Below are 12,654 nucleotides of genomic sequence, written 5' to 3' on the forward strand. Positions count from 1 at the left end.
ATCAGTTAGCTAATACAACCAAGAAAGGAATGCATGGGAGCTTGTGCCAAAATTGGAGAACTTCTCATTGATAATGCTACCAATTCAAATACATGTGCCATAAGCCCACCAAAACCTAGTAGTGGGATGGGAAAAGTTCGTATCATCCATAAGACCAAACCCTAGCCTCACCACAACTCGCCCTACTTTTTTCCAAGAACAAAATGCCTCTAGCTCCTTAGCACAAATCAACTATATAATGCTAGTCTAGCTCAAGTGCTAAAGTCCTCGTGAATAAGGCATAAGGTTAGATTTATAGAAATGAGGAGGGTGATATTGCACGTTCTCCCATGACCTTTCATCTACCCTCATGACTCTTGAAATTCCTTATGACTTTTGAATGTCTAATGCCTATTACATGCTCAAATCGATCTCTACATAGTTGTTGGCATTATGATAAGAAGTATTTACACTATGATATAAGGGAAATTATGAGGAGAATAGAGATTGTTATTGGAAACCCTAGAGAACTCGTTGACAATGTTGTTACAAAGTCATGGATACTTGCATGAACTGATGAAAAGGGTTGTGATGTTCATTTGCAGTATTAGATGTCTTTTTGCTTGCTACTACACTTGCCATCACATAGATTAATCTTAAGACCAACACCGACACCCCACAACTCGGTTGAAATAGTACTGTGGGTAATCACAAGGAGTCATCTTGTGACAATTAATCCCAACTGGTGTATAATATATATATCAACTATCTTGACATGAGATGATAGTGAGGTCATGAGTTTAAATAGAGTTGTCATTGTTTCCACTACGAGAGAGGGATCTTCATAATATGTGTTGACAAACCATAAGCCCAGGATGGTCAAAGTAGCCAATTTCTTTGTTCGTGGAAAACTAGATGCAATCTATCATCATTTATATCTCAGGAATCATTGAATATCAAGTGCATCAATTCAAGGGAAGGGCTCCCATATAGATATTTCCATCGTCTGCATCATTTTGATGCATTCGTATACGTAAAATGTTGTCATTGTGATGATACTGAGACGACAACATGTCCTTTCTGGAAATATAGATTCTCTCTTCATATTTGGTGACACCATACTTGTCCAATGGAAGAGAAGTGAGTTGACTCCTTGTATTGAAATGTCTCTGCAAATTCTTTGATAGGAATGTAGTGACATGGTTGACTTGTTTCTTCCCAGTATTGTTCTTAAACTTTGCTTGGTATGAGGGATTTCATGCTTGGGTATATGAGGAACTGCAACCTTGATAACATCCTCTACAACATTTGAGTTTTAGCATTTAACTATGAGTGACTACGAAACTTTACAAAGATGTTCAAGCTGATCAATGACCAATAATTTTTTATTTCACTAGTTGTTATATCATGCCCTTTTGAGCAAATTTTGGACAATTTAGGGAATGTGTCCAACAATGTGCAACTATTATCACGTTTTCCCATTTTTACAACCTGCAATAGATTTAGAAGGAATTGATTCTTATTAACATCATGGCTATTACATCCACTGATGTTATACATTCCACTAATTATGTCTTGATTCAACAGTAGCTTTTTCTTTAGTATATATTTTCTTCACAATGCATAAGAGTAAAGGTTGAGGAACAATGTTTCCATTGATGATTCTTTTCCCCAAAACATATCAAATCATAGACTTCTTCCTTAGCTACAATATTCTCAACAACTCCCAAGTTAATTCCAATAATGGTATAATTAGACAAATCACCCATTGGGCACAAGCAACCAACAATAATATCATTAAAACTAGTGGCTCCTTCCATTCCTGATGTACCCTTATAATCAGTCTTTGTGCAATCTTCAAGACATCTTCAACAATTGGAATTTGCACATGTGATGAAAAAATTATGTGATGTTCCTTGGTGGCCCTTTAATAGTGTTAGACAATGCATTTTATGTCCAATAAAATGATCCTGTAGGTGCATTTGGGCTTAGTCACAAGTTTGGCTTATAGTGCAATTGTAGTTTACATCTCCAACACAAATCATATTTCCAAATCGCAGTGTTGATGGGGTTATAGATGTGATTTGCGATCTCGGTCTGGTCATAATTTTTAATTCTAGAGAAGGTCACATTTCCATACAACAATATTGATAGGGGATATGAGTGCAATTTGTGACCTCAGTCTAGTAACAATTCAAGGCTATAGTGTTAGTCGCACCTTGAGATTGTAGATTTTGTGGACTAGGGATGCAATTATAAATCCAAGGAGAGAGAAAGAGAGTGAACCATTATCATAGAATTAAACCCTAGCTTCATTGGACATATACATGTGAATTGTGATCTGAGGGAGAGGTTACCTATATGAGTTCGCAAAATTGGGTTTCAATATTACTGGATTCTAAACACGTGATTTGTAAAAATAAAATGTCGCAGAGATGTCACTAGTGCCATCTATCCAATTAGTTATTCTTTATTTATGGATATCCTAGTTCTTATCCATGTGATAGCTAGGAGGAATATAATTGCACGAATCCCAATATTCCCCAAGAATAAACATGAGGGCTAATGCCTCAATATATTTTTTCACAATTTTCGTTGCAAGATCATTGGAAAAGCAAAATAGAAAAATCTTTAAAACCAACACTTTTCCAAAGCCACTTTAACCAATCTTTGATATCTTTGTGTACAAAATCTTAGGTGTGATCAACGTTTGGTACTCCATGGAAATTATTTCCCGTGATCCAGTTTATAAGTCCACTAGTACAACGAGTAACAACACATTCATCCCAAGGTAGTGATAAGCCATCATAGCAATTATACAAGCCTCCAAAATCCCTGAGAGTTTCTGACATGATGATTGATAACTATATCAACCATGCTCTCACATTTTTATTTCACATTGCCACTAGTAAGATTTTCAGCCGATATTTTGAATCGTATGCAAAGTTCAGAGAATAAATGTTTTAGGGCAAGTAACCTTTGGGTGCAGTGGAACAAAAGCAAGTGGTAGCCATACATATGTAAATTTTACTTTAGCAATGTGCGAGATATTTTCTTCTAAATTTGGTGGCCACTTGTATATATGTGACTCTTAGTTAAAACCCAGGAGGTTGCAAGACTGAAGTGTGCGTTAGTTTTATTGCATGCACTAGAGACAATGAACTCGTAGGTCGCATATTCAGAGAGCAGTGCCAAATCACTGTGACTTACAATTGTGATTTGCAAATAAGAATGTTGTGGCTTGAATGTTGTTGCATGTGGTAATTTTGACTCCTTCCAATAGTCTTGAGGTGGTGTTGTTCTCAGCAAGATAGGCTTGGCGACAAGATATTAAATTAATAGAGTTTAGGCTTCTGTGATCCATATCAAGTTAGAGAAAGATTTCGGCGCATATCACATAGAATTTCATTTGTCGCCGCGTTTCGAACCAACTAGTGTGGTTCATCGTCAGGACAAGTTGAAGAAACAGATCTAGCTCCTCATGTTAAATAGTCTGAGCTGAGCCTCCAACAACGATCATCTCTAACGGCTAGTTTGACTCAAGTACAGGGGTCAAAAATAATTATAATATTTTAATTCTTAAAAATATAAATTAAGGACCTAATAATTTAAAAACTATAAGTTAATTAATAATTAGTTAAATAAATGACCCTGAAAAGCCTCAAAAATATAAATAATATTATTTAAAAGTATTAGAAATAAAGAAAATCAATAATTAAAAACTATAGGTTAATTAATAAATAGTCAAATAAAAGCCTCAAAAAATATAAATAATTTTAATTTAAAAGTATTAGAAATAAAGACAATCAAAATAAATAATAAAAATCATAATTTAATTAATAATTAAAAGGAAAATTAGTTAATTAAATGACCTAATGAATAAAAATGAGACCTACAAAACTTTATAAGTTAAATAATAATTGGTTAAATGAAGAAAATAAATTCCTATTTAAAAGTATTACTAAAATGAACATTAATGAAGGTTAAAATTTTTAAGTTAGTTACTAATTTAAAAGGAAAATTAGTAATAGTAATGAATAAATTAATTTCATATAAAAGTATTATTAAAATTTTTAATTAGGCTATAAGCTAAATGAATAAACTAATGATAATTAATAAAAGGTAATAAAGAAATCAAAAGGAAAATATGATAGATCTGAAATTAGATATAAGGAGTAAAGAATTAGAAATGAAAATTAGTTACATGGAGGCCCTTAAAAATAAACAATAAGCAGTAATAGGAATTAAAATGGAAATTAGGTAAAGGACCTTGAAATATCAGAAGAAATAGGATGCTATACATACGAATGAAAAAAAAAAAAAAAAAAAAAAAAAAAAAAAAAAATGAAAAAAAAAAAAAAAATAAAATACATAAACGAATAAATAAACCAATAAATTAATACATAAATCAAAAAAGAATAATACAATAAATAAATAAGAAAATAGAGATCAAAGACACCAAAAAGGACGAAACGACTAGGCAGAGAGGGCCTCATACGGAACAGTATCTTCATGCCAATTCCCACCATTTCCCGGCTCAAAAGATGGGTGTTCTCAGTACCCTTGCTACTCGGGCCCTGAGGATCTCGGACAAGAAGAGCTTTGAGAAGGAAAAATCCCATCTGCTGGATGTCTTTGTGGAGAATGGTTACAGTAGATACATGGGTCATAGGGCTTTTCTTAAAGCTTCCAAGAATTTGCTGGCGAAAAGAGAACCAAAAGATCATGTTCCTGGTGTCCATCTTCCTTATGTTCAAGGGACCACTGATAGAATTGGTAGGATTCTCAGGAGGCATAGTATCCCTGTGTCCTTTAGGCCCCTGAACACCATTCGTTCGTCCCTCAGATCGGTGAAGGACCCCATCGACCCTAAAGATATGAAGGGTGTTTATATGATCCCCTGTTCCTGTGGGACCCCCTATATTGGGGAGACTGGTCGTTCCATTAATCAGAGGATTAGCGAGCGCGCAGCCGATCTGAAGCACAGGAGATCTAAGTCTTCCACTTTGGCTGAACATGCGGAGAAAACCAATCATCATGTTTGTATTGAAGAAGCCAGTGTTATTGCTAGGGTTTCGCATTTCCATCATCGAAAATTCAGGGAAGCGCTTGAGATCGAAAAGTGACCAAGCAATCTCAATAGAGACGATGGTTGGAAAGTCAGTAGGTGTTGGGTCCCAGCCCTCTCTGCCTAGTCGTTTTTTCGTCCTTTTTGGTGTCTTTGATCTCTATTTTCTTATTTATTTATTGTATTATTCTTTTTTTATTTATGTATTAATTTATTGGTTTATTTATTCATTTATGTATTTTATTTTTATTTTTATTTTCATTATTTATTTATTTATTTATTTTTATTTTTTTAATTTTTATTTTTTATTTTTTCATTCATATGTATAGCATCCTATTTCTTCTGATATTTCAAGGTCCTTTACCTAATTTCCATTTTAATTCCTATTACTGCTTATTGTTTATTTTTAAGGGCCTCCATGTAACTAATTTTCATTTCTAATTCTTTACTCCTTATATCTAATTTCAGATCTATCATATTTTCCTTTTGATTTCTTTATTACCTTTTATTAATTATCATTAGTTTATTCATTTAGCTTATAGCCTAATTAAAATTTTTAATAATACTTTTATATGAAATTAATTTATTCATTACTATTACTAATTTTCCTTTTAAATTAGTAACTAACTTAAAAATTTTAACCTTGATTAATGTTCATTTTAGTAATACTTTTAAATAGGAATTTATTTTCTTCATTTAACCAATTATTATTTAACTTATAAAGTTTTGTAGGTCTCATTTTTATTCATTAGGTCATTTAATTAACTAATTTTCCTTTTAATTATTAATTAAATTATGATTTTTATTATTTATTTTGATTGTCTTTATTTCTAATACTTTTAAATTAATATTATTTATATTTTTGAGGCTTTTCAGGGTCATTTATTTAACTAGTTATTAATTAACTTATAGTTTTAAATTATTAGGTCCTTAATTTATATTTTTAAGAATTAAAATATTATAATTATTTTTGACCCTGTACTTGAGTCAAACTAGCCGTTAGAGATGATAGTTGTTGGAGGCTCAGCTCAGACTATTTAACATGAGGAGCTAGATCTGTTTCTTCAACTTGTCCTGACGATGAACCACACTAGTTGGTTCGAAACGCGTCGACAAATGAAATTCTATGTGATATGCGCCGAAATCTTTCTCTAACAAGATATTAAATTGTTCAACTTGAAGCTTATGATACAAATTCCTACCCCTAAAGGTGAAGTAAAAGCTCCTCAACAAATATGGCTAACAAAACCAAGAAACCTGAGAATGAAATACTCTGAGCAATATGAATTCTGACAAGATACCATTCAACACGCGTTGGTAGTAATCATATTGCCTTGTCCTTCAGGCATCTAAACTGCTACTGATGAGAGATAGAACCAATGAGCGAATTGGATAGCATAAAACCAAAATCAATATGTATGATATGTCCTTCCTCACCCATCAACAAGTTTCCATTATGTTGATCTTTCACCTCAAGTGGGTAGCACAATATGGAATATCCAACCATGCTCAACAAATTTTCTCTGAGCAAGCTTGAAAGAAGGTGAGTTTTCCGTGTATTTGTCTGAAAAGAACTCTCGCAAGCTTGTGATGTTTGGATGCTTTATTTTAATAGCATGCATTGATGTCATGTCTAGAATTGTTTCAATCAAAGTAGTATATGAAGAAGTGACAAGAACTTCATAAGGATGCAACCAAAGTAGTAGCCCTGCCTCCTAGAAAATATCATAGAGATGAGAAATAAGATGCACAACAAGGTGCTCCTACCTGCAACCGTCACCACTTCACAATAATCTATGAAGTAAACAATCCTTCCAATTTGACAATATTTGTGTAAAACCAATATTTATTGTGCCATAAATCATACACTTTCAACATCCAAATTGTTAAAACATACATTCTCCAGGGGAACAATTTTTCCATTATCAAGATCATGAGATTTATACACATGTTTGTAAGTCTCTTGTCCAACATAATCAAGCTATAAGATTCTAGAAGGAACCTGAAACTCTATCACTTTGGGAAGCTAAAGTTTACAATGACAACATTGTCAAGGCTCATGTGCACAACATGGAAACAAAACCTTGGTAAAACAACAATGAATGATCCAACTACAACATTGTATTTAAAGCCATTGATGCCCATCTTCTGCAACAGATAAAATGGCTTTCTTTCCTGCCATTTTGTCTGCTTCCAACAATGCCTCATAAACAACACTCTTTTTGCCAAGGAAATTTTGCAATGTTGTAATTGGATCACCAGTGAACCATGATGAATCTTCAGATCTCACTCTCCTAGTAGTATCAACTTCCAATTAAGAATTGCTTCTAATGGAGTGAACCTTATGGTCCATTCACAACTTTGTCCACAACTTGAACATATAGGACATGTATAAGAATAGTCCTCACAACTGTATAAAACAAAGTACCTTTCACCTACGAAATCATGATTAGAGAAATAATGTTGAAAGACCTTTTGCAAAATTGATTGGATGCAAATACTGTAAACCCCAACGACGAGGATGAAGTGGGACTGACAAGCTTATGCCTCATGTGTTAAGACCTTGAAAAGCACAAGGGGACCTAAAATTTAGATATATAGGTTAAATTTTTTGGGTGTTGTTGTAGCGACTACAACACCTTTCAAGGCTATGGGAATATACTCTATCTTGAAGTGTGAGGGACTACAAGTCTTAAAGGAAAGGGCCCTCCAATACGAATCGAGTGGTCCCAATAACTTATGGTTTTTCATCATTTAAGTATATTAATGAATCTGTCATTGAAGGAGCCCAAGTGCAGGTAACTTTCCATGTGTGATTGGTGATAAGTGGTTAACAAGTGAGTTGTAGCATGTGACAACCTTCTAACATGTACCTATTTGACTATAATTTTCTTAGAGTATTCTTTCCAATAATATTATTGTTAAGTGCAAAGGTAAGATCTACCAAAGGCAAGATCTAAAGACAACCTGTAGGAACTTGACTGTCCTTAGAGAAGCAAGTGTGCCTAAGTCTATTGTTTAGAGACCAAACCTCTAATACATGATAGAATCCTTTTTGTCGTAGTGTAGTGTATTGTCTCTAAGCTTATGCTCCTGGATTGACATATTGATGTTCTGAATTTATAGTCAATAAATTTACCCAACACTAAGCACATCAACACAAAGTACCATCTGATTTGAATATCATGTAAATGTCAATACTATTCATTTGAGACATTATTTTACAAGTGAGAAAATTGCATGCATCTTCACTAAAGATCTTGGAAGAGAAAAGTTTGAAAATTTGAGAAAGATGCTTGAATTTACAAACACCCCTTTGCATCGAGGGGGGATGTTAGATACCTAATCCTTGGTATTATAACATTTTGTAAATGTTTTTGTAGTTTTAATTTAGGATAAATATGAAGAGTTGGGTGAATATGAAGAGTAATCATACCTTGGAAGATGAAACCAAAGGGAACACACACACACACACGCGCGCGCGCACACACACACACACACAAGCACACATGACTCATTCTAAATAAATCTTTTTATTGTGTGGAGTTAAAAATCTTCAACCTCGCATATATTTCATAGGCCAAAACTTCCCACTTCAATGGTACATCACAAGGACCCAAAGTTTCCTTATCCTTGGTTTATCACATTAGCCAAAATTTTCCAATTATGTGACACACCACATGGGCCAAAAGTTTCCTTTCCCCAATGTCTCACATGGGTAAAAACATTCCACTTTGGTGATGTATCACATGGGCCCAAACTTTCCACTTGGATGATGTATCGCCTCAACCAAAAAGTTCCATTTCCATGACACATCACATGGCATGACAAGGCACAAGTCCAAGACTCTAGTTAATTGAACATCTTGATACTAAATTAACAAAGTTTAAAACTCATAAATGCAATTATGTTATCAACTCAAACACTTCAAGAATGCTAGTAAATGTGAACACCATCAACCCTTTGTACCACAATTTTCTAAGTAGTACATATGTCACACCTAAGGCAATTTGCCATGTTATACCCATGTTGCCCCTAAAACAATTTTACATATGGTATACATCCCATTGAAAGCAATGTTGTATATGATACAATTGTCACACCCAAATCACACCTAAAACAATTTTCCATGAGATAAAGATGAGTCAGGGTCTTATGCAATACCCTAACTCAATCAATGTAGGAAACTCCTAGATACGCTGCATGACAATGCATAGATCCAAGACATTGGTCAACTGAATATCTTAATATTGAATTCACAAAGTTTAAGACTATTAGATGCAATAATGTTATCACTTGAAACATTACATGAATACCAGCACAAGTGAATACCATTGACCTCTTGCACCACATATCCAATTCAAGCTCTTTCACATAAGACACGATGGTCAAAATAAATGGTCAATACCAATTGCAGAGTAGTATGGACTACATGATGCAAGAAAAGGTGCTAACTTCCTTGATTTTCCACCTATAATATAACTTAAATTCAAGCTCTTTGAATACGTTTTCACATAATACACAATGATCACGATAAATGATAGATATAAATTTCCACTTTAGCTTGATTTGGATAGAGAAAATGGCAAATAACTTTCTCTAAATGCATATGGAAGTGTGCACGATTTATATACTCTTCATATTGTTTTGGTAATCATGTACTGGAAATAATTTTTCATGTGATACCCATGTTACAACATTTTTTTTTCATGTGATACCCATTTCGCAACCAAACAATTTTCCATGTGATACTCATGTTACCCGTGCCGCATGTAAAACAATTTTCTGTGTGATACCCATCTCGTGGGCAAAACAATTTGCCATGTGATACCGATGTTGTGTCCAAAGTAATTTTCCATGTGATACACATGTCACACCTAAAGAAATTTGCAATGTGATACACATGTTGCACATAAAACAATTTGTCATACAATACCCATGTTGCAACCAAAATAATTTTTCATGTGATACCCATTAGGTTTATAAACAAAAGACCGACGTCGACCGTTATCTTCACACCCATTCTCACTCGCACACACCCCAAAATTCTGTTGTTTTAATAACTCTTATCTTCTAGGCCCTTAAAATCTTTGCTCCCCAGTTCCTTTCCTTTGGAAAAAACCATGTGGTCGAAACATTCAGAGCCAATGGCTACACCTCCTCTTAGATTAGTAAAGCCTTCTAAGCCACCTCTAACCCTAAGCCCAACGATTTTGGTTCCTCTCCTCCTTGTGGCTAGGTCTCTCTCCCATACATAAGAGGAACCATTGATTTTATTGCTAAGATTTTGGCCAAAAGGAACATAAAAAACCGTGTTTAAATCCCATAAAACACTCAAACAGGTATTTTGGTAAGCCAAAGATAAGTTTGACCCAATGCTAGGATCAAGAGTGTACCGAATTCCTTATTCTTGTGGGAATTCTTACATTGGTCGAACAAGCCGACCATTCATAGTCAACCTTAAAGAACATATAGTTGATAGAAACCATCGCCATTTGTCTAAGTTTGCCATTGCCAAACATTTTTTTAGTTCCAAACATCTCATTTGCTTTGACCAATCTAAAATCCTAGAATTTGTCCCATTTTATAATTATCGAATCATCCGGGAAGATCTCGAGATTGAGAAGCACCCCAATAACTTCAATAGGAAATATGGCTATAGGTTAAGCCAATCGTGGAAGCTGATAATCCATCAACTCACTCATTAATTTCTTTATTGCTCCCTGCGTCGCCTCCCTTCCGCTCCCCCACCCATGTTTAACCTTTTCCTCTTTCTTTCCCTTCTCTCAGATTTCCTCTTTTTTCCTTTCATTATGTCGATCTAATTCCTCCTATTTTATTTCTCTTTAATTTTCTCCCCTCCCCTCCCCCTCATTCCTCATAGTTGGGTCCCTTTCAGCTTCGCCTGCGCAAGTGTGTGTATTCATGATTATTTTTTTGAATATTCTCCCGTAATTTGCTCATTTGACATATTATTCTCCAATTTAAATTAAATTCTCTTTATCACTCCCCATTAGTGATAATCTTAATCTATATTCCCTCTTATTAATTTATACAATATATTTTATTTTTTAAATTTGGACTTTCATATGGTCTTTTGATTAAATTATTAATTTCCTCTAATAACTACTTGATATCTTTCTCTATTTAAGGACTCCTCAACACTCATTCATACATTTGTAAGCTTTCTAGAATTTGATGATAGGTAGAGCGTCCACCCAAAACATTAGACGAACTGAAACCTCTACATAATTCTCTTCTGGAAATTCTCAACGACATGAATAACTATGGAAATCTCTAATCACATATGTGATACCCATATCACACCCAAAACAATTAGCGAGGTGTGAAAACAATTTTCGGAAGGTCATCACCATTACAAGGATTTTCTACATCGTGCTTTGGGAATGCCCATAAATGGCCAAGATGAAGAAGGGATGTGATTAGGAGCGTAGCTTGGCTTCATACTCCTAGGTCAAAAAAAATTTGAATTTAGTTTCCCCGCCCAGCCATGCAAAATGAGCTCTAAGCCGACTATGATGGACACACTTTTCACAAATGCGAAATCATTGCGATTGGCCGATGAGACATGACGCGGATCGATGGAGGGATAATCATAGCCGTTCGTTGGCGTTGAAATTAAAACCGTCGGATATATTGCCCGCCCATGCATATTAAATTGTAGCCTTCCCACTATTTAAGCTCTCTTCTACTCAACATATTACACACTATTCTCGTTTTTGTGGTCTGTGTTTTAGTCTCTGTTGGCATCAAACGAGGGAAACGAGCGGCATTGAAAAAATGGAGAGTTCAGGAAAGGGCAGTGGAAAGGGAGGAAGGAAGGGAGCAGGCTCCAGGAAGAAGTCGGTCAGCAGGACCGCGAAGGCCGGACTGCAGTTTCCGGTGGGGAGGATCGCCAGGTATCTCAAGAAGGGGCGTTATGCCAAGCGGGTTGGAGGCGGCGCAGCCGTCTACGTTGCCGCCGTCCTCGAATATTTGGCCGCCGAGGTGTTGGAATTGGCCGGAAACGCAGCCCGAGACAACAAGAAGACCAGAATCATCCCTCGCCATATTCAGCTGGCAGTGAGAAACGATGACGAGTTGGGAAAACTTTTGGGGAAGGTGACCATCGCCAGTGGCGGAGTGCTGCCAAACATTCATCAGGTTCTGCTCCCCAAGAAGACCGCGGAGAAAACGGAGAAGGCTTCTGCGCCAAAGTCCCCCAAGAAGTGAAAAATTCATCTTCCCTCGACTGTGAATTAATTGAAAATGGTGTTTTATTAACACCACCTCTTCTTGTCGGAAAGCTTTGGATTAATCACTGGCCGGGCGTTTGTCGATTGTAATTTAGGGCAAGCATTTCATTGGTGTTATTGAACTTGTAGGATTGAAGGAGATTTTTAGAGGAGCTCATTTATTTTGGTTTAGAGGTATGCTTCTTTTATTTTTCTGTAGTTTAGAAGTTTTTTTAAATTAACGTGTATAGTTTTAAATGAAGTGTTTTTGTTTATTTATTAAATCATTGTTGTTACTTTAATATTAACATTTAGTAATAGTGATAGGAAACAAACTGCCCTTTCTTATTTATAAAGGAGTAGGAGTTGTTA

The 12,654-nt window shown here is 35.1% G+C and overlaps 2 pseudogenes; one reads left to right on the top strand and one right to left on the bottom strand.

The window, feature by feature from the left end:
- Positions 1-2,377: 2,377 nt before the first annotated feature.
- Positions 2,378-10,542, bottom strand: LOC149230404 (putative alpha-amylase 2 pseudogene; annotated as a pseudogene).
- A 1,229-nt stretch (positions 10,543-11,771) lies between these two features.
- LOC149230405 (histone H2A pseudogene) lies at positions 11,772-12,365 on the top strand (annotated as a pseudogene).
- The last annotated feature ends 289 nt before the right edge of the window (positions 12,366-12,654 follow it).

Source organism: Pinus tabuliformis, chromosome J, assembly GCF_031772625.1.
Source record: "Pinus tabuliformis cultivar Carrire ecotype Pingquan chromosome J, CPIR1, whole genome shotgun sequence".
Classification (NCBI taxonomy): domain Eukaryota; kingdom Viridiplantae; phylum Streptophyta; class Pinopsida; order Pinales; family Pinaceae; genus Pinus; species Pinus tabuliformis.